Genomic DNA, 24560 nt, shown 5'->3' with positions numbered 1-24560 from the left:
TAGAAATGCTACTGATTTGGGCACATTGACTTTGTAACCTGAGATTTTGCTGAATTTAATTATGAATTCCAGGAGTCTCTTGGTGGAGTCTTTGGGATTTTCTAGAGACAAGATCACATCATCAGTGAAAAGCTATAGTTTGACCTCCGCTTCCCTGATTTGGGTACACTTTATTTCTTTCTCTTCTCTGATTGCTCTGGCTAGGACTTTCAGTACTATGTTGAATAGAAGTGCTGATAGTGGACATCTTTGTCTTGTTTCAGTTCTCAGGGGGAATGCTTTCAATTTTTCCCCATTCAATATAATGTAGGTTGTGGGTTTGTCATATATGGTTTTTATAATTTTGAGATTCACATTTGGAAAGATGTGGAATCAATGCAAGGGACTATCAAATCATAAATGGATTAACAAAATGGGGTACATATATATCATGGAGTACTACTCAGCCATGAAATGAAAAGAATTAATATCTTTTTCAGGAATTTGGATGGAACTGGAGACCATTACTCCAAGTACAATATCTTAAGAATGGAAAAACAAACACCACAGTACTCTCTAATAATTTGGAACTAATTGATTATCACAGAAATATGTAAAAATCATTAGAAATCAAGATGGGGGAAAGGGAGGAGTGAAAACCTACCTAACAGGTAAAATGAACACTATTCAGGTGATGGGCACACTTATAGTCCTGACTAAAATGTTAGAAAAGCTATTCATGTAACAAAAACATTTGTATCCCCTCAGTATTTGAGGTGGGGGGGAAGAAAGTACATAAAGCCTACAGGAAAAAATTTTTCCAGACACAAGGGACATAAAAGTAGCCTTGATCTCCTCCTAAACTATGAAGGGAATTGGTATTCTATTGAAAACTTATATCTGCAAAGAATATCCACAGTTCTTTTAGTTTTTTTCTTCAGAGTGTAACCACTAATCTGATGTTTATAATTCTACCATAGTATAAACATATTTATTCTCAAGTTATCACTTTTGGTTTCAATTTTAATTAATGAAATTTAATTAGTTCTGGTAGAAAAAAGAGGGGTAATTAATTATAAGAATAGTGTCCAGGAAAGGGGAAGTTGCACATGGTCTATTTTAATTTCTACTAAAGTCAATAAAAATGATCAATTATGGGTATGTATGTATTTGTTCATGTTATTGTCTATTGAATAGCAAGACAGCAATTTGGGAAAGAATTAATTTGGTGCAGTATTACTCTATTTGTGTTTTCATTAATTTCCCTAGGCACTTCTCTCTCTTATTAGATATAATCTTCATCACAGGAAAATAACAGTTTCAAACATTAGAAATGAAGAATTGCATAATTCTTCCATAATTCTGGAAATAGAAGGTGTTTGGTGGCAAGCATATCTTGATTCAAACCCAGGGCCAATGCTTTACTAGATATATCAAGATGGGTCTGTTATTTAACTTCCCAGAACCTAATCTGGGAAATGAGGATAATAACACAGCATTATTTTGAGAATTAAATATAATACAAAAAGCACCTAAGACAGCATTAGCTACTGTTGTCCTCCTCATCAACTTATTACATGTAAAATATATAAATCAAAACAAGGTCATTGTTACATTATAAAATGAATCATCTAGATTATAAAGTCTTTTTAAATATTCTTATTAGGACTAATTAATAGTAGTTTTTCCTGGAAACATATATAAAAAGAGCCACAGATAGAAAATTTTCATTGCATTGTCTTTATTTTCTGGAAATCAATAAGCTTGAATATTATAAGTTATTTTTATAATAAATTCTAATTCCTTTTAAAACTTGTAAATAAAAAAATCAGTAAAATCCTATTTTCCCTCAAGTGGTTCTTAATACTATTTGAATAGAAGAAATTACAGAGCAATTGCTGGGTGCTTACTATATGAAATGCAATCTTCATAACAACACATTAAACAGGTATTATTTTTATTTAACAGATAAGGAACCCAAATGTCAGAAACATTAGTTACACATATAGCAAAACAGTCACACTCCAAACTCAGGCCCATTTTTAAACCATTTGTTTCCTAGAAAAAGTATTCCTCTCCAAAGGAGTGGAGGAAAGAGGAAGCAATACTTATTGCCTATTTAAGGAAGGTACTTTAAGTCAATATTGGGTTTGATCCTCATAGTATCTTTATGTTGTCATTATATAGAGATTGGAAAATTAATATTTTGTTAGATTAATTTAATGATTACCACATCACTAAAACAAAAAAAGTGACAAAAACAATTCAAGTCTAAGAATATCAAGTGCTAAAATTTGGATGAATGCCAAGGTATGTTGTTGCCATTCTCTACGGTAGAGTATTATAACATTCCTTGGTGCATTAAACATTCATGAAACTTACATCCTCATTAAAAAAAATAGTCAGCATAGAATAATTGCCTAAATGGTTAGCAATGTGCTATTCATTTTGGCATAGATGAAAAGTTCTAGACTTGCATTTCTCCAAATCGGAGATTGTGGTTTATTTAGAAAACTACTTATTGTCTGCATTGCCCATTATTAAATTACTAATCCATCTGAACCTGTTTAATAATACACAAAATGTGAGGTGTACAGTGGAAAATATCTAGAGTTCATTTCAAATCTACCACTGTAACATTCTAAATTCCAATGCTCTTTTTGTTTCTAATAAACATTTTTTATTTTGCGAAAACTAATAATAGTTTCCCTCCTACTGTCAATTTCTGATCCAGACAGCCATAATAGATTAAAGCCAATATAATGGCAATGTGTGTGTTTATTTTCTATTTTCTCCTCCTTTCCTGTAATGGCAGAATAGATATGAATATTTCTTAGCATTACAATTAATAATAACATTCATCACAATAATCACAAAAATGATAGAAAGGATACAATAAGGCAGATCAACTGTACCAACACAATCTAAATTCTTTACATCTTGAAATCCATGAAAATAATTGATAGGATTTAATATAAAATTTATATTTTAATAGTAAATATTTATTGAGCACCAAAGGCATTATGTTAGGTATGGTAGATATGAGGATGCAAAAATCAATGTACTAGTATCTTTGCAACTTGTCCATAAATTAGAAATTATTCCAAAGTAAAATTTTATTTAAAAAAGATAATTTACCAATCCTTGAGATATGTATTTTCTAATAACTGCACAGAAAATATATACAGTAATAACTTCAATAAAGGCAATCTATACTTAATCCTATGTGAGAGTATAATAAAGATTTTAAAACCATGAGGTTTGAGATTTAGGTGTCTGAAAGAAGAATCTGAAGCAGCAAAAGGAGAATAAGAGAAAGGAAAATTTAGAAATTTATTTTTCAGATTTACTACATCTGCTGTTATGTTCCTCTTAATTTGCTGCACAATTTTTTTTTAGGGTTTCATGCTCTGGTATTCGGAACTCTATAACATAGAGTCTCGTCTGACAGATTCAGTAATTTGGAAAAGTCATTCAAGTTAATATATAATTCCAAAATTAGGTAAGAAGTGTCATGATAGAAATTAATACAGGGTAATAATATGGAATAATATGAAATCACTTTTTTGGTAACAGTATGCAAATGTGAAAACAGTCTGTGTTTGTATAATAGTAAATTTGTAAAACATATGATACAGGTGGAGTTGTGCTAATTGAAGTTAAATGCATAGGCATAAACCAGATAATGATGTGCCTTACATTTCTCCTAATGGTTTACACTTTGAAATGCTAATTATAATTCACATCAAAAATCTTAGAAGCAGATTTTGAAATCATTATCCTCCTTCATCCTATCTTGTGTTTTATTCTTAAAGATAAATGATAATCATAATAAACTTTGTGTGGTTGTGATAACAGAAATCTATTGAAAAGTTTTTAAAAACCTGAGCAAGTTAATCAAAATATTATTGATATTGTCATTATATAGGTATTTGGAAGCCAAACTGGATGCAGTGATTAAAATGTCCTAGTAATTAAAATATATATTTTAGAAAACCGTAGTAACTCAATATTCTGCCAATGTCAAAAAAAGTTGCTAGCCAATGGAAATACGTGTGGACAACGATAATAGTGATAGCATATTCTATAAACTTCTATAAATTCTATAAAACATTTTCTAAGATTTTACTGCAGCACCTATTTCTAAGTACTAGCGGCAGGTACATTTGTGCCACTGCCAATAGTTTCACTAGACATACAGTCCTGAACCTTTCTGGCACAAGGGACCAGTTTCATGGAAGGCAATTTTTCCACGGACCATGGTGGGTGTGGTTTGGGGGATGATTCAAGCGCATTACATTCATTGTGCAGTTAAACCTCTCTGTTAATGATAATCTGTATTTGTAGCTTCTCTCTAGCATTAGCATCACCACCTTAGCTCCACCTCAGATCATCAGGAGTTAGGTTCTCATGAGGAGCGCAGCCTAGATCCCTCACATGCGCAGTTTACAGTAGAGTTCCGGTTACTATGAGAATCTAATGCCACTGCTGATCTGCCAGGAGGTGGAGCTCACGTGGTGATGCAAGCGATGGGGAGTAGCAGTAAATACAGTTGAAGCTTTGGTTGCTGCGCCCCCCCCCCCTCGCCCACTCCCACCCATCAGTTCACCTCCTGCTGTGTGTCCCAGTTTCTAACAGACCATGTCTACTGGCACCAGTCTGTGGCTTGGGGCTTGGGGACTGCACCACTAGACAACAGGTCTCCTGAGAGCAGGTACTGTAAGTGGTCCATGTTGTATCCTCATTGTGACTAAAACTGGATGGAGATTCATAACATTTTGGCATTAGTGGGTGGGAATAATAATGCCTTTTCCCCCAACATATTATGGGGGTACAAATGTTTAGGTTACATATATTGCCTGTGCCCCACCCAAGTCATAGCTTGAAGCGTGTCTATCTCTCAGATAGTGCACACTGCACTCATTAGGTGTGAATATACCCATCCCCTCCTCGCCCCCCACCTGCCGACACCTAATGAATGTTACTACTTATGTGCACATAAATGTTGATCAATTAACACCAATTTGATATAAAAATTTAACATAAATAAAAGGGATGTGTACCCAATACCTGGGTTTGATTTCTATCTCTCTTTACTAAGGTTATATTACTTATTTTCTTGAATTGTTTACTGATCTTTTGCTAGCATACTTTCTCAATTTCTCCAGCTCTAAACTTGTAAAAATGATGCTTTTTGTTACCTTGTTGTGAGGGCTAAGGAATACACACACACACACACACACACACACATACAAAAAATATATATAAAATACACACACACATATATTATGTGTATGTATCTTTTATATACATATGAAATAGCCAGTGCTTAAGACAGTCTTAAGCATATAGTTAAGTACTCAATAAATATTTATATAAATATAGCCTTAGGGATAAACAAATACAATCTCTTAAAAACTTCAGAAACTTAAGTGTAAAGGAAGTATTGTACTTGAAGACACACGAGTAGCAAAAATAAGATGCTGTAACCACTAAATAAAAAATTATCCTAAACCTTTTATGGGAAATTAAGATTAATGAATTCAGAAGCCTAACTCCATATTTAACAATATTATTGGTTCAACTTGGCCAATAGCAAACAAAAATTATTTAAAAAATTAAGTAAAAAATATGTTAGCCCAAAGTTCAGGTAAGCCATGTTTGGTGCATCAGTACAAGAAGTTAGCAAGAGATAGAAAAAAATGTTGTACATATACTGTTTTTTTTGGTTTTTTTTTAGACAATATCTTTTTCTATTACTATGACAACCTTTGTTTGCATTGATTTGGATGGAGCTAAGCTACTCAGTGTTTTGCCGTAGGATATTACTGTCACCTTTGGCAAGTCAGAGAAACCATTTCCAGAGGCATTCCCCTTTAGACTGTTTCTGGGAGAATTATGTGTTCCATGTATCGCTACTTGGGCCTTTGAAGACAATGGATAGCATGAGAGAAAAGGAATCTTTGAGATGGCTGTATATGAGGAAGATGTAATCTGGGTTTGTGCTTGCACACTTTTCCCTGAGCCTATATGTGAGTGAAGCCAACCTGTACCAAAACAGAACCGAGAGAGAAAATTCAAGCCAGGCATGGTGGCTCATGCCTAATGATGAGTCACCTAATCACAGCTACTGTGCAACTCTGAAGGCTGAGGCAGGAAGATCATTTGACACCAGGAGTTCAAGACCAGCCTGTGCAATATAACAAGTCACTGTCTCCAAAAAAATAAAACAATAAAGTTCAGAATCCAGGTGACATCGTTTGAACTCTGACTCAGTTGTGTCCTTTACAGTAGCTAGTAAGTTCACATTTGTTCTTAGTTCGAGTTGGCTTTCTAACTAAAAGAAATAAGTATAAGGTGATGCTTGTTGTTATAGGGAATATTTAGCTAAATGAGTTTACATAAATTCGTGACACATTCAAGGAACTGACACTGATACACAATAAGGCAGGAGCTAGGTGGGTGCACATGTTAAAAAAATGTCACTTTTTATCCCAAAGGCAATGAGTCATAGAGGGATTTTGTGAAGAAAATGAAATGTCTTCTTTAATACACTAAAGGTCAGAATAGATATTTCTACCACAAAAACTTATGAGAAACATCAATATTTTCCAATTATTAATATTTTCAAATTAATCCTGTATTCATGTTTTAATGCTTTCAATCCCCAATAGAAGACTTATATTCCCCATTTGATTACCGCCAGGTTGATTATGATTAATAGAAAGATAACTGATAAATAAATACAGATGATATAGGTTTTTGTCTGTAAAGGTTATAAGTTAGTTGTGTGAAGAGAGAGCTGTATAAACAGCAATCAGCTGTTGAATGGAGGGAACTCTTGTCAGTTCCTGCAAAAAACTCAACTTGGGCCCTTTTCAAAGGTGAGGATGTCTGGTCTTCATGTCCCTGAGGCCATTTTCAACTGTTCTAGAAGACACATAGTTATGTCTTTAAAATCTCCTGCTCGTTTGGCATAGCCAGTTGCAAACTACTGATATAAACCAGAGAAAAGGTACAAGAGCATGATGGCCTAGGAATAAGCACACCTAACATTTATTAAGCACTAATTATGACCAAACATCATTATGTTATATATATATATATATATGTGTATATATATATATATATATATATATATAAATTGTTGAATATTTACAAAAACCCATAAGGGGCCATTTTTTATTCCTATATGACAGCCGAGGAAACTGAGACACATAAATGTAAATGACTTGCCCTGGGTCACATCGATTGCACTTAGGCTATGTACTCTAGAGTCTGAGCTCCTAGTCACCAGATTTTACTGTCTGTATCACTGTCAGCAGCTGGAGAGATAATGTGAGCCATTCCCATAATATTTCTGAGCAACTAATACAGAAGGCCAGTATATGACTATCTCAGAAAGAACTAAACTTCATGCTTGCCTGGAGTCCTCTAACCACAGACTGTAAAATAACATAACTTAAAATGAGAAACTATATGCAATATTACTTGAATTAATTCCTTAGGATATATTTATTGCATTTTAGTTAATTCTCACTAGAAAATGAAACAGCTAGTGTTCCTATATATCATATTGTGGATAAAGCCCTTTAAATCTTCTGAAAATACTTTGAGCCATATTTTACCTCCATCCCATCTCTGGCCTGAATAGGTTTATTTTTGTATAACAGGCATTAACTTGCATATCTTTCTTCCCATTAGTGAAATTAAAAGCAATAGAAAACACATTATGTTTGAGCAAGAGAGAGAATGAGAGTGATTGGGTCATTTGAAATATATAGGGTCTGACAGCTCTCTTTACAGTGATTTCATTTCCAATATTGAAAGAACAGGGAAAATGCCTTGGTAAATAAGACTTCTTGCCATCTCCATCTGTAGTTACACAATTGCTTCTCCCAAAGGAATAAAGATTGTTTCTGGTCTGTATGTGTGGTTGATTCCTTTTGCTTTGTAGTAATTTCCATGTCACATTGCTTTACATCATTTGAAATGTGTTAGTTTAGAGCCAAAAGCAGTTGTATGAAAACAGTAAAATTTTAAGGAGGAAAAACAAAAACCAAACAAAGGCTTAGAGAAAAACAAATCTTAGCTTTGTAACTACTTCTTTGAAATATGCTATTTTCAGTTGTGTTTCAACTTCTTTTCATATTTTTAAATTATATTTTATGAGCTCCTCTTTTTTAAAAAAGGAAAATAAGAACAAGCATTGATTAAATTCTTTATACTTTTAGGAAAAACCTCACAAATACTATCTTCTTGCATTTCTCCAATAGCATTGGAAATAAGATATTAGGGTTTTCATTTTACACAAAGATTTGAGAGTTGGAAAAGATTTGGTCATTTATAAAGTCACACAGTCGTTAAGTGATAGAATTTAAATGCCTTCATCTACCTAAAGTAAACTTGTAAGACAATTGATTATCATTATGACTCTATTATAGATGTACCAAAAAGTTAAATTTCTCTAAGTTCAATTATGTGTAATATATTAGGTTATTATTGTATATTAGTGAATATGGCAAAGGTGTGCCTTATTCTCCATGCATAAATTAATTACAATTCTATATTTGGAACAAATTGATTCCTTGATTTAAGTTGTATTCCAGAGATGCTGTTTAAACTCAGCATTCAATACTTTGATGGTAAAATATAAAATAATGACATAAAATATGTTGATTTAATGACACTCTAATCTCCCTGCCTAGTTGTTTTTTATGATATCTATAAATAGATATAGACAGACTATAATTGCATTTGTATTAATCTTCTTGTAAAAAAATATAATTATGGTAGAAAAATTAGCAACTAATCAAGTGAATCTATAAGTTCTATTCTCTGCCCAAGGAGATAAAGAGAATTGGGAGGAAGGAGACTTCATTGGAGACTATTTGGTGGTACCTCACAATTTGTAACTGTAAAGCTTTGGTTACATTTTTGGTTAATCAAAGAGAGGGTTTTAATTATTTGTTCAGGGTCAGATAATAATTTAATTACACTGCAGAAGAGTATGGGAGAAATTGTCTCTTTTTTCTTAAGGCTCAGGGATCAGAGGACAGAGAAAAAAGAGAGAGGAAAGAGAGAGAGAGAGACAGACAGAGAGAGAGAGAGAGAGAGAGAGAGAGAGAGAGAGAGATTATAATTAAATATCAGGACTCCAGATATCGGAGACAATGTTGTTAGCTGAAGAAATGGTTAAGGAAATTCTTTTTTTAAGCTTTTTATGTTTGTTTCAAACACAGGGATAGAGATATCTAATATTTAACATTAAGTCTTTATTGTTAAGAAGGAGAACCCTCTACCTTACCCAAATCCAGTTAAATCTATTTCATGCTAGGATACCAGGCAATGGGATTATATGAGGAAATAAATTAAAAGGACTATGTTTGCAATCCAGGTTTACCTGGGAGGGAACAAAGACAACCCAGATAGCATAGTGAGCACATCCCTACAGTGAGGTGTCTCCTGGCTCCAAGTACAGAGCTAGGGCTGGATATGCAAATGAAATTTTCCAAGTGATTGGGAAGGTTTGAATATCCTATGCATTGAATTTTCTTAATGCATGGTCAACCAAAAGATGCTATAAGTAAAATAAATTAATCCATAAAATTCCTCCTTTTCTGACTTTTCTTTGTCCATTGTGAATCAAAACCTGGCCATTTAACCCTTTGCCAGCAGAATCTTTGGCTCACTATGCGCTTCGTCCTTCTGCCACACCATCCTGAAAACACCCAAATATGAAGCAATTTGCACTCTTTGATCTTATCTCCTGACACTATGAATTGATAGTATCTTCAATGCTTGCTTACCTTTTGGCTGTTTCCGAACACCTCCCTTTTCCATTCACTGTGGCTTACTACAAGATGATGGAGTTTGCCACTGAGTGGAAATAAACCTACAAACAAAATAGGTGAGAGGATTGCTAAGATGGAAGCACAGAGTATTATTCAAAATGCTGATGATCGAACTCAACTTAGAGTTCTGTAACCTGCCCAGTAGGAGTGTAAAGGAAATGAAGATGTTTTCCTAATAACCAAGAGCAGTGGATGTTAGCATCCACAATTCTTCACTTTTTAAAAAGAGTTACTAAAGAACAAACATTGATAACTGGGAAAGGAAATCCAAAAATAATTCATGGGGGAAAAATAGTGAGCATAGAAGTTGATAATATGCTAGTAAAATCAACTATTTAGCTACATGAAAAAGCAATAATGGTCATGTTAATGGTAAAACAATGAAAACAAAACTTCATATCACAATAATAAGAGTAGAAAAGGATGTGTTAAACATGTAATTAAAACAGGCAAAAACTTTACTTGTTTGGTAGTGCAGTTAAATATTTTCTTTAAACTGATTAGAAATATTTATAGGTTATTTTATATATTAAAAACTTAAGGGAAACAACAAGGAAAAGAATTAAAATCTATACTTGGCAACCAGTAAAAGAAACAAAGGTTAGGAGAGGGAAAGTTGGTTTGGAAGGAAGGCACACAAAAAGCAATCTAGTTTTATAAAAAAGTCCAAATGTATAAATTATCAAGATATATTTAAGTAAATTTATTTAGAAAAAGAGAATTAGGAACACGTTTAAAAGTTAGCTTTATTTGATCTATAATAGATGCATTTAAATAAAAAGCAGGCATGTGCCACCAGTCAGGGTGGTGGCTTGTGGAAGAAAGGTGCTGGCTGTGTGGGAGCTGAGGACTGGACGGCTGGCTGGGATGGTGGAGGCCAGGGAGGATCCCGGATACAGTGGCAGAGGAAAGGCGCATTTGCTCCTGCAGAGACCCTATCAATTCCCACGCAAGGGGGTTGCTCAGGGTTTCTTGAACAGAATCTTTTAATGTCAGGACTTGTTCTTTTTAAAAGAAGCCAAACTAATACATAAGAACTGCTTCTCTTATCTTCCCCCCCCCTCTCTTTATCTATTGAATTTGCAACTCCACTACATGTAAGTTTTTCAAAAGCAAAATGTTGAATGGTAGATGTCTCTAACAAATAAAATAAAGAAGAAAAAAAGTGACATAAATCTTAATAAGTAAATTACACTAAATTAAATCAGTAAAATAGATAAAATAGAGAAATGTGAAAGAAAAGTATGTAATGTATAATGAAAACTAAAAATTCCACAAAGCTAATATTTCTTATTTCTAGCAAAAGGTAGACTAGTCTAAGAACAAAGTAAGAAGTAATAATAATATCAAATTGGCATAAAATATATTTAAAAGATATTTTTATTTTTTTAAATTTTTTTTTGAGACAGAGTCTCACTTTGTTGCCCAGGCTAGAGTGAGTGCTGTGGCATTAGTCTACCTTACAGCAACCTTAGTCTCCTGGGTTCAAGCAATCCTGCTGCCTCAGCCTCCCAAGTAGCTGGGACTACAGGCATGGGCCACCATTTCCGGCTAATGTATATATTTTTAGTTGGTCAATTAATTTCTTTCTATTTTTAGTAGAGACAGGGTCTCGCTCAGGCTGGTTTCTAATTCTTGACCTCGAGCAATCCACCTGCCTCAGCCTCCCAGAGTGCTAGGATTACAGGCGTGAGCCACCACGCCTGGCCTTAAAAGATATTTTTAAACATAAAATAATACATCTTAAAACTTAGCTGGATTTTATAGTTTCCATAAAAATATAAAACACTATACTGCTCCATAATAAAGAGAAAGCTAGGCCAGTGTTCCTTAAGTGACTTGAGTAACGAGTCTACTGCTCTCAAAATGTGATCTCTGTGATTCAAAAGAAAAAAATCAGAAAATAGAAAACAGAAACAACCTCTCTCCTTCTAATTGTATGAAACTGGTAAAACTTGATAGTTAAATCAGACAAGAAGGACACCGGAAATACTATTTATAATTGTAGGGAAAAATGAGAGTAAGTAGGAATAAACTTATCAAATATTTGCAAGGCTTATGTAGACATACTTACAAAATATTATACAGCATGTTACTAGATATGAGTCAATATCATAATGATAACAATCCTCCCTAAAGCAGTCTACAAATGTGATACAATTCTAAACACAATTCACCATAGAATTTCTCATATGATTTGATAAGTTGATCTAAAATTAACATTGAAAAGTAAGTGGGTAAGAATAGCCAGGGCAATTTTGAGAGACTATTTAAGAAGTGAGAGGTGTATTAACATGGTATCAATATAGTATAAATCTATTAAAGGAGTGTTGAATTGACACAAGGATTAAAATGGATGAATGAAATAGAACTGAAGTTTGGAGAAGGTTTAAGTAATCAGATTAACTCATATCCTGCTTATGAATATGCAAATATTTATAAATACTTTGTGGAGTAAAGGAAGAATCTATAGAAATCGAGGGTGTGCATATTGAATGTACCATGAATTCTAGTTTGGTTGTAGAGCCAGATGTTCTAGAACTTATGCACTAAGGGGCACACAAAAAGACCAATTAGCATTTTAAATATCAACAAATTTTATTCCTCCAAAATGTTCATCTGTAGTAGAATGAATACTTTGTGATTTATTCATAAATATTGCATAGCCTTTATAATAAAGTTTACCTAGTTGTTAACATAAGTTTTGAATGCATAATATGGAGGAAAAGAATCAAGTTGTGAAAAAGTCATAGTATTTCCATATATATTTAGTAAACTACAATACCATATATTGGTTGTGGAACTATATACATTAAAAGTTGAAATATAAAAATATGGAAGTGAAGAAAAAGCACAGATGTTTCAGAACTGAGCATCCACAGTTGGAATAATTACCTTATATGAGAGCGTCAAGAGATATTCTATTATTTTTTTCTTTCACTCAAGGCTACACCAAATGTCAGGCCTTTTGTCACTTCTATGGCCATTTTAAAAGAATGAATTTCCACTTACTTACGCTGTTTTGCAAAAATATGTGGTATTTAACATTATTTCATGTTTTCATGTCAGTTCAGAAAATTCAGACCTTTTAAAATATAAAACTCCTAATGTCTTTCACCACTTCCAACTTCTAAAGCCCTAAAGCCAACGTGTCTAGAAATCAGGAGTGGATATAGGTTGAATTCTACTTCTCTAATGGAGTTATAGTTTCATTGGTATATTTCAATCAATACTTTCAAAATGTTTTATAAAAACATCCTTAAGAACCACAAAATCCCCAAAAGAAAAAGGCACATTGTTTATTGAAATAATTTTTATTCAAATGAGACAAAGTCCAGGAACCATACATACATGTACACGTACACATATATACATATGTTAGACAAATACTAGGAATTCTAGAAAAATCATCACCATGTTAATAAGCAGAAAAAGATTAATATTATTCCATTCAAGATTTAATGAACACCTACTATGTGCTCTCTAGTATGTTCAAATTCTGGTGTGTAGAAATAAGATAAAGATAAGTCCTAGGAGGTCCTAGAGTCTAACGAGAAAGTAAGGAACAGATAGAAAAATAGAATGAAGGCACAAGGTGAGAAACAATGATTCTGCCTGGAATGTAAACTATTTTGAGGTCTTGGGCAAATATATAAAAGGCCTTGCAAGCCACGGAAAGGATTCAGAATTTGCCACAAGGACAGTTAAAACCATAATGCTGAGTTTTTAAAAAAATTAAGTCATATGAATAGAGTTTAATAGCAATTCTTGCCCCAAATTGGTTACATTGTCTGCAGCAAATGCAGGTAGTTTGGCTTAGTTGTTTAGTCATATTGAATTCTACTAAAGTTTCGGATAAAACCTTGTGTCATTCCTGCCTTTTTCTGAAGCTGATTTATTTTTTTCTAACATACACTCCATTTTACAATTTTTTTTCAGCACAATTATTCATTTAAAGACCACTTATTGTGTTTCAAACAAGATTTAAGAATCTCCCAAAAGCTCTGTAATAAGAAAATGCATCCTTTGTTTCCCTAGAAATGCACTTTTACATGTTGTTTTCCTGGTTCACTGTATGTGCTGCACAAGATTTTAGAATGACATTTGGTGTTGTATGGTTGAAATATATACCCACAAAGCAAAACGTATGTAAAATGCTGCCCTCTGTTGAAATATGCTAAGCACACATATCAGTTATTAAAAGGCAGATTAAAATATTATACCTACATTAATATGAAATGGTTTGAAGAGATAAATGTATTGATAAGTTTTGTGAAGAAATTATAACTTTTTTAAAGATTTGAATCAAAAAGAGCAACATCAAAAAGAAATATGATAAATGTAAATAGTTAAAAAGATAAAATCACATTGACAAAAATATTGAAGCTAAAATAGAGTAACAACCTATAAAGAAAAATATAACCTCTACATATGATAGATAAATGGATAATTTCTATAATTTTAAGCAGCTTATATAAAGCATCAAGATACCCCAAATTGGAAAGTATTTTTTTCCAGAAAGGCATAGAAATTGTAACATATTCCTGACAAAATGTTAACATTCCATGGCAATTTTAGAGTTGAAATATATTCCTAAAAATTTTTACACTCAGTGCTGGGGAGATAGTTATGAAACTATGCAATGTTTTAGTGCTGAGCTCTATTAACTGGCATAAACCTATTGTAACTCAATATAGCAATAAACCATAAAGGGCCCATGTTTCTACCCAAGATCAGGTAATCTCATTTCTTGATATTTGATTAAAAGAAATAATTTAAGAGCTCTAGGTAATAATGAATATATCATTTATAACTGTGAAATACAAAAATTAAAAGTAATATGTAATCCTCAAAATATTATTTAACATTGTGGTATATCAGGACGATGAAGTGGTATAAGTTGATACATATTGTGGTAATACAAATAATGGCCTGCTAAAGATGTCCACACCCTAATCAGTGAAACATAGGAATGTTACTTTACACAGCAAAAAGGATTTTGCATATGTAAATCAGGTCACAGACCTTAAGATTGGCAGATCATCTTGCATTGGGCCCAATCTAATCACATAAGCCTTCCATATCAGAGAACTTTGTCCAGTTTCAGCTTCAGTGAGAGAGATGCAGCAGCAGGAGCAGAAAATATGAGACAGAAGAGGAAATCACATATTCTAAGTGTGGGAAGGATTTGGTAAGACATTGCTGATTCTGAGCTACACAGAGTTCCATCTAAGAATGAGAGAGGTTTCTAGGAACTAAGGATTATCCTGTCACTGCTGACAGTCAGCAAGGATGTGCAGGACTCAGTTTTGCAACCACAATGTACTGAATCAAGCCAATTGTAGAATGAGTTTGGAAGTGAATTCTACTGCCAAGCCTCCGATAAGGAATATAGCCCTGCCGTCACCTTGGTTTCAACCCTATGAAATTCTGGGATGACGGACCAACCCAGCCCTGTGCTTCTCTACAGAACTGGGAGATAGTAAATTTGTGTGGTTTAAAGACCTACATTTGTGATAATTTGTTATGTAAAGAATAGAAAATTAATATATGTATCTAGATGGTATAGAAAAATGTGAAATATCCATGCTAATATGGTTGGTGAAAGAGCAGCATACTAATACACACACTTTCATATAAAGAAAAAAACATTCACAGAGCCATACACATATCATTTTGTAACTAGATAAAATATAAAAAAGCAGCTATGGAAAGAAGAATAATATGTTTAGATCTAGAACTAGGGGTATTTAAAATTAATATTTGCAATTATTAATTTATTTATTATTGTTGCATTGTTTTTTCCTTATAAGTTTCAATAGTAGTACATATAGAAATAAAGTTTTTTTTCCTAAACAAGTACCTTGGATGAAAATATGTCTTATCTTCCTAAGACTATATGCCTTCCTGTTGAGGAGTGTGGGGCAGCTACACAGAGGTATGAGTAAACTATCTTTTTTATGTCCAGCATTCCAAACTGCCAAGTTCTCCACAGCTGGCGCTGTGTGATTTCTAACGCAAGTTTAGCCCCAGTTCCAGTTTTATGACCAGCCCGTCATTCTGTCCTTGCAGGAGATCATTTGGAACTAGTTTAGTCTGGAGAAGAGTCGTTTCTGATCTTTTTTCTCAACTTTAGTTATTAGACTTAGGAGGTACTCCTTGAGAAATACCATTTTTTAAGCCAGATCAAAAAAATATATAAGCTGTCTTTTTTCATATTATACCTGTGTTCCAATGTCTAAATTCCACTCTGTCTCTGAATAGGCAATTAGGAGGGCATACTAAAGTACTGACCAGTCATAGATAAGAGGAGTTTGATCCAGAGAAACTCTGCTATGGCAGTTACATGAACTGAGATTATTCAAACCAGGGAAAGCCAGTGACAAGTTAAGGCCAGAGTCCTTGAAGGAGACTTGAGTTGAGGGATTAACACAAAGTAGTATAAAAAGGATAGAGACAACCTAAGTGCCCATAAATACATGAGTGGATTAATAAAATTTGGTACATGTATACCATGGAGTTCTACTCAGCCACAAAAAGACAATGGTGATCTCGCACTGCTTGCATTATCTTGAATAGAGCTGGAACCCATTCTCCTAAGTGGAGTATCACAAGAATGAAAAAAACAAGCACTACATGTACTCACCATCAAATCGATATTAACTGATCAACACTTATGTGCACATATGGAAGTAACAATCATCGGGTGTTGGCAGGTGGCAGGGAAACAGGGGATGGGTATATTCACACCTAATGGGTGCGGTGTGCACTGTGTGGGGGATGGACACACTTGAAGGTCTGACTCAGGTGGGGCAAAGGCAATATATGCTGAAACCAAAACAATAAAATAAACAAAAAATAATAAAAAGGATAGGGAAATTAAATGCAGAAGTATATATTAAACAAGTTAAGTAGGTACAGGATGATATCCACGAACACTAGATTTTGGAACCTTGTAATTATGGGCTTGTAGGCACACTGTATGAGGTCAAACTACAGGTGAAGTTGAGCATTTGTGTGAATAACCTGCCAGACACTGCAGCTGTTCCTGTCCTATAGCCATGCTTTGTTTTCGTCTGTCATTTGAGATCATGGAGTTCTGTTCTCCATTGTGATCCCATGACCAAACATTGGTGCCTCTTGAGATCTCCTATGTGTAGCATAGCCCCTTGTGCCCTGGGCAGCTGCAAATGAATGCCAGAAAATTGTACTTGAATCAAAGCAAACAGAAGGCAGTAGGGATGCCTGAGTAGTCTTCACCATGCTTCCAGCCTCTCCTCTGATCTATGACTGTGTCATGTAATTTCAACTCTTTGTCATTTTCACCATTACAACGCACAACTCTCATCTTTCTTTTCTTCTCTGAATCTGTCAGACTTTAAGAGTAAATGCCTCAGAAATCATGGCAAAAAACGATATAAAAAAGCAAAGGAATTTCCTTGGGGGACAGAGAGAGACACCCATCCTCCCTGTATGTGATGGGCTTGAAGAGGGCTGTCAGGAGGGAACTGCCTGAAGAAAGGCTGCCCAGGGCACTCATGTCCCTTTATGATCAGTGCATGAATCAGAAGTTGGCAACAGTTTTTGATAGAATGATTTTTTCAGACATAGAAAGTGCCCAATTTCTGAGTACTTAAACATTTTAGAAAAAAAAATAGATTAATACAGAAACTTCTGAGATTATGAAGAATTACAGATTATTAAGAATTATTATCTTAGTCCAAACTACTATCATTTTTTTTTTGTCCAAATGAAATAATAGATTTCTGGCTGGTTAATCTACTTTCACTTCTGCCCCCTGCAATTTATTTCTACATGGTAGCCAACTCAATCTATGAAAATGTAAATCCAGATGATGCCATTTCCCTAAAACACCCTAGGTGCATTTAGAAAAAATAAAATTAAAACCGCTTACCTTGACATGCAGGATTCTATGTGTTGTGGCCCAGGGTAACACTGCAGCCTGATCTCTTATTATTCCCTTTTTTACTCATTAAGATCTAGGCAAACGTATCTCATTCATCTCACCTCCTCCATAATCTGTAATAATGCCACAACTTAAATAGTATCTGAATTTATTTATGTATTCATTAATTTATAATTTATTTATTGTTTGCTTTTGTCTCAGCACTTTATCCTTTTCCATTTATCAATTTCAAGTTAAACTCCCTGAGAACAAGACATTCCACCCCAAGCACCTAGCACAATGCCTGAAGCATAGATGATGCTGAACAAATATTTGTTGATTGAAGTAATAAACTTAGAGAATGTGAGAACTAGAAAAGCCTCAAAGATCATTCAGATGCAGTGAAATAACTATGAACTATAGACTGCAAAGGCCTGGATCATAATCCCAGCTTCACATCAGCTATATATAATTTGATATGCTTCCTTTCCACATCTGTAAAATGAAAATAATATTCTCATACTCAAAATTATAATAGTAAAGATGAATAATAAAGGTGAATTCATGGCAAATAATATGTTGTTTTTTAAATGTATGGTTGTAGAGTAAAATCTGAGCTATATAAATAGATGTTTTCAAATATTTGCATGTAAACTTATTGTCTTAACCTATATTTTTATGATTTGTGTGGCTATATTTAGTAATCTGCATCTATCTGGTTAAGCATGGCTGGTTCAAAATAGGCATAATGAGTACATTTTTATAAGTTCTATTTAAAGTATAGCTCAAGATCTACGCGTTTATATTCATTTAGGTGTAGAATGTATAAAAACCATAAAAATATGCTTTAAGATTACAGGGACCAATTGGCCTCAGAAAGAGGGATCCTATGACTTTTTTTTCTTTTAAAGTTAACTAACTTTTTAATGACTTTGTTGTGTCTGCTTTTTGTTGGAAAACATTTGAATCTTTGGTTGCAGCATGGAGGTCTGCAATTTCAGCTGATCCTCTAGATGTGTATCAGTCATTTGTGACCTTATAGGCATCTTTATTTGGGTTAGGTAAGAGAATATAGATCCATAGGATAAGTGGTTGAAAAGAAAGAAAGCATTTTGGGTGCATGTTGCCAAAGACAAAATATCCTACTGCACTTTTTTCATATTTCAATTGGATCTTTCTTAGCATCAAACAATAACTTCAAAATGTCATCTACTGAGAGATCAATCAATTCCATCTGTAGTTCTTTAGGTGCCTTGGTGATATCAACTATGTGAGGGCTGAAATGATAATTTGAGTGTGATGTCATGATTCTCAAAGTCAGTGAAACTTTCATTGTATTCTCCAATTAATAGGTTTATAAGAGCTGCATATTCTTCAAATGAACCACATACATCATCTTGCTCATCAATGACCTTTGCTAACTGGGGAAAATGTCCATCCAAAATTTCCTTTTGAGGAAGAAGTGTTTTGAAGAAGGATAGCTTTTTTCAAAATGCTTGGATTTTTTTTTTTTTGCCACATACACATATAAACTTAGTTTTACCTTGCAAAGAACTATTCAAGTTGTTTTGATTTGACATGATATCACAAAGAAGTGCTGCATTCCTATAGAAATCATCTTTCAACAATTCACATTGCTGATTCTGTTCTTCATAGATTTTAACTATCCATTCTCACAGAGATAAAATTTTGGCTACATCTATCTGTCCCTGCAATAGCCAACCCACTTTAGAATGATATGGCAAATCCATACTGAATACCTCAATACCTCATCCTTCAACTTCAGCATGTTACAAAACTGACAATGGTGTGTTGTATTTGCAAGAATATAATTAACAATACTTACAATTAATTGCAAAGTGTCACTTGAAACAGTAGCTTTAGCACAGAGATTTTGCTAATACAAGATACAATGAAAAGAAATGAGAACATTTCGATCTGTTAATACTTTTTTTAAATCTGTGTAATAAATTCTTCATGTTTTCCTGTCATGGAAGGTGCATGATCTGTACATACTGGAGATCCTATGACATTGAACAAGAGCCACAGTAGAAACACTGGGAAATACCAACAATTGCTTAGCTGATTCCTTATGTTAATATCATAACATAATAAATAATTTTAGTAGTTTTCCAACATCTTAATGAGTAGTTATCCCTTGGTGTCCATGGGGGATGGGTTCCAAACCCCCAATACCAAAATATGTGAATACTCAAGTTCCTTATATAAAATGGTATGGTATTTGCACATAACCTATGCACATCCTCTTGTATATTATACTTTAAATCATCTCTAGATTACTCATAATGCTTAATATAAATACTATGTCAATTATTGTTATACTGCATTTTTATTTGTATTATTTTTATTGTTGTATTGTTATTTTTTATTTTTCAAATATTTTTGATCTGCTATTGGTGGATCTACTGATGTGGAAGCCAAGGATATCCAAAGTTCACTGCAGTTGTTTTTCCTAAACATAGAGATGAATATTTTGGATTTTGCTAAGATCGATCTGAAGCCCATTTGGGGATGATTTCCATGGTGCTTCAGAACAGAAGGAAAAGAATGTTGTTCTGATACTTGTTTGGCTAAGTTTCTTTTTCTTTTTTCTTTCTTTCTATTTTTTTTTTTTTTTTTTTTGAGGCAGAGTCTCACTTTGTTGCCCAGGCTAGAGTGAGTGCCATGGCGTCAGCCTAGCTCACAGCAACCTCAAACTCCTGGGCTCAAGCAATCCCACTGCCTCAGCCTCCCAAGTAGCTGGGACTACAGGCATGTACCACCATGCCTGGCTAATTTTTTCTATATATATTAGTTGGTCAATTAATTTCTTTCTATTTATAGTAGAAACAAGGTCTCGCTCTTGCTCAGGTTGGTTTCGAACTCCTGGACTTGACCAATCCACCCGCTTCAGCCTCACAGAGAGCTAGGATTACAGGCGTGAGCCACCGCTTCCAGCCAAGATTCTTGATATGTGCAAAATGAGAATAATAATACCTGTTCTACCTCCTTATTGTGGGGATTACATGTGATAACACATGAGACATCATTGTAAACTAAAAGAGGATATTTTTTTGTTTGTTTTTCACCAAGAGCAATAAGAAACTAGGACACCATAATTGCTGATTAGGTACCTGTATCATTGGAAGTAGTTCTAATGGGATGGGGTATTCACCCACATGTTAGAATTGCATACTGCACCGCTTTGGGGTCTGAATGAGTTTAGTGCTTTAACTGTAAGAGGGGCCTCAACAAAGTAGTACTCAGATGATGCCTAGCAACAGAGCAACAGTAACATCTCAAAAATGAGAAATCTACCAAGAACTCACAGAAACACTGCAATTCTGAAAAGGCTAAGATTCTACATGGGTAAGTAGGAAAAGAGCCTGTGAGATTTTGATTATTGTTAATTATATTCCTTTTGTATTTTTCATTGTTATTTTTTGTTGATTTCTCCAAGGTCTCTTCTCCCACAGCTATAGCTATTTAATTCATCCAAAAAGCTTTGAGAACCAAGAATGATTCTACTTTCTTACCTTCCTATACTTAAATTCCAACCAATGTTACAATAAGAAAAGCTACCTAAATCGAATATCACATCTTCAGTAATTAATGAATGCTCACTTGACTCATAAGAACACAAATTCCTAGAAATTGATTTGTTTGGAGATTGGACAGTGACTGGTTATCGAAGTGCATAATTAGCTGAGATGAAGCAAGCCTTACAAGGACCTGTACCAATGTGGTCATCCAGGTTGGAGAGCTATCAAGGGAGGAAATGTATTATAATGAGGTATAATAAACATATTGTAGTTGTCATTGTGCAATATGGTCCACATGCTGAGCTTCACATTACTCATATGTCAAAAAGAGAAAAGTTCTAAATCAGCAGCTCTATAAGAGGTTCTTTGGAAAATTGTGCCCTAAGAAATGCTATGCAGGTAAGGGTATTTTAATAATTTCCATAATAAGTTCTATAATATCACCAGCTTGGAAAGTCACACATCCCATTAGCATAAGAAAAACTCTGAGACAGTCCGCAGTGAACTATGAAATGAAGTAATCAAGAAAAACTCCATGAAAAGAATTGCCATTGAAGATTAGAGTTAATGACAAGGTTGTCTGTCCCAATGAACTGTGAGCCTGGGAGACAACACAATTGCTGATCCAAGTTCAAAGATTGACAACAATAATAACTGAGATTCAGTTTAAGGTTTTTTTTCTTCTTGATTTAAACCATAAACCAGCAAATCAACAGGGCAGGTTTTTCATGAGCCAGGATCATTCAAAGTTGAGACAGATTTAGTGTTTTAGTCTCTAATATATTAAAAAATCAGGAGAGAAAGTAGGATTACAATTTTTTGATATATTTAAAATATATAGCAATTTAACCATTTAGCATATAAAGAAGTCTCATTTGAAATACAAATGACAAAAGTCTAAAAAAAAATTCCAAATTGTATTTCTTTGTTTAATCTATTTAGTTTAAGTGTTTGCCTAGCCTATTTATTTATTTATTTATTTATTTTAATTTCAGCATATTAAGGGGATACAAATATTTAGGTTACCTATATTGCCCTTGCCCCACCCGAGTCAGAGCTTCAAGCATATTCATCCCGCAGACAGTGCATATCACACCCATTAGGTGTGAACATACCTATGCCCTCCCCCCTCCCATCTACCCAGCACCTGATGAATGTTATTACTATCTATATATGCACTTAAGTGTTGATCAGTTAATACCAGTTTGCTGGTGAGTACATGTGGTGCTTGTTTTTCCATTCTTGGGATACTTCACTTAGTAGAATGGGTTCCAGCTCTATCCAGGATAATACAAGAGGTGCTATGTCATCGTTGTTTTTTGTGGCTGAATAGAATGCCATGGTATACATATACCACATCTTATTAATCTACTCATATATTGAAGGGCACTTGGGTTGTTTCCACATCTTTGCAATTGTGAACTGTGCTATTATAGACATTGAGAAAATATTCACATGTTGCACATCCCATAAAGGGCTAATAACTAGAATCTATATAGAACTAAGGAAAATCAAGAAGAAAAAAATCAAACAACCCTATCAAAAAGTGTGCAAAGGACATGAACAGAAACTTTAAAACAAAGATAGACTAATGGCCAACGAACATATGAAAAAATGCTCAACATCTCTAATCATCAGAGAAATGCAAATCAAAACCACAATGTTATATCACTTATCCCCAGTGAGAATGGCCTTTGTAAAAAGTCCCAAACTGGACAGGCGTGGTGGCTCATGCCTGTAATTCTAGCACTCTGGTAGGCTGAGGCGGGAGGATTGCTCAAGGTCAGGAGTTCGAAACCAGCCTGAGCGAGATCCCATCTCTACTAAAAATAGAAAGAAATTAATTGACCAATTAAAAATATATATGCAAAACACTAGCTGGGCATGGTGGTGCATGCCTGTAGTCCCAGCTACTCAGGAGGCTGAGGCAGTAGGATCGCTTGAGCCCAGGAGATTGAGGTTGCTGTGAACTAGGCTGATGCCAGGGCACTCACTCTAGCCTGGGCAACAAAGTGAGACTCTGTCTTAAAAAAAAAAGTCCCCAAACAATAAATGTTGTCATGGACGCAGAGAGATAGGAACACTTATACACTGCCAGTGGTACTGCAAACTAGTACAACCTCTGTGGAAAGCAATATGGAGATACCTCAAAGAGCTACAAGTAGCAGCAATCTCATTACTGGGCATCTACCCACAGGAACAGAAGACATTCTATAAAAAAGGCATCTGCCTAGCCTATTTAAACTGTGTTTTCTTAAATATTCCTTGAATCTAATGTTCTGACAAGCACACTTTATGAAACTTTACATTAGTAGTCCAACTGCACATTAAAATTTCTTAAATATTCCTTGAATCCAATGTTCTGACAAGCACACTTTATGAAACTTTACATTAGTAATCCAACTTCACATTAAATTATTATTTAATCAACACTAATATATGCTTTCAATGATTGGCTGGTCATCTTTCAAAACTGAGAAGCTCATTTTTTCTATGACGGTTATGCTGACATTATTTGTAAAGCAGGGTGTCCCTCTTCTTTACTCTTATTGCACCTGCTAAAATATTTGATATACCTCCTATAATAATTGTGACATTTATATTTATTAATGATTATGGCATTTTTATTATGTTTTTATTTCCCCATTTTAGGCATTGGTCTGACTTAGAATAAGTAATTAATATTTTTTAATTTATCAATGAGATGTGTGTGTGTGTTTGTGTGGGTATATGGAATATGTGACAGGGAGGGTGGGTTGAAATTTGAATATAATGCATTTGCTACAGTCAAACAATTAAGAATGCAAACCATGGGACTATACCACCTGCTTTCATCCCCAACTCTACCTGTTATGAGTTGTGAAAGTTGAGCTGGTAACTCCCTTGTACCTCAGTTTCCATATCTAAAAACTAAGGATGATAATAACCAATATCTGTTTGTTATTTACTATGTGCTATTCAAAGTGCTTCCGGCATATTGACTTATTTAATCACTATAACTCTATGAAGTAGGTGCAATTGGCATCTCTTTTCTTACATTTTTGTGAGGATTGTATAAGTTAATAAGCCCAAAAATATACCTGAAACACTATGTGACACGTGGTAGGCATGCAATAGATGTTAGTTATTATTCCTTAAACTCCATATATATCAAACTATATCCCTGGAAATGAAGATGCAAAGAATAACTAATCTATCTTCAAAGTACACAGGTAGAACTACACTCAAAATGAGGGAGAAAAATAAAATTTTACTATAGAAAATAAATTTATAATATAA

This window comes from Microcebus murinus, chromosome 4, assembly GCF_040939455.1.
Source record: "Microcebus murinus isolate Inina chromosome 4, M.murinus_Inina_mat1.0, whole genome shotgun sequence".
Classification (NCBI taxonomy): Eukaryota; Metazoa; Chordata; class Mammalia; order Primates; family Cheirogaleidae; genus Microcebus; species Microcebus murinus.
The sequence above is the reverse complement of the archived record's forward strand: the minus strand, read 5'-3'. Positions refer to the sequence as shown.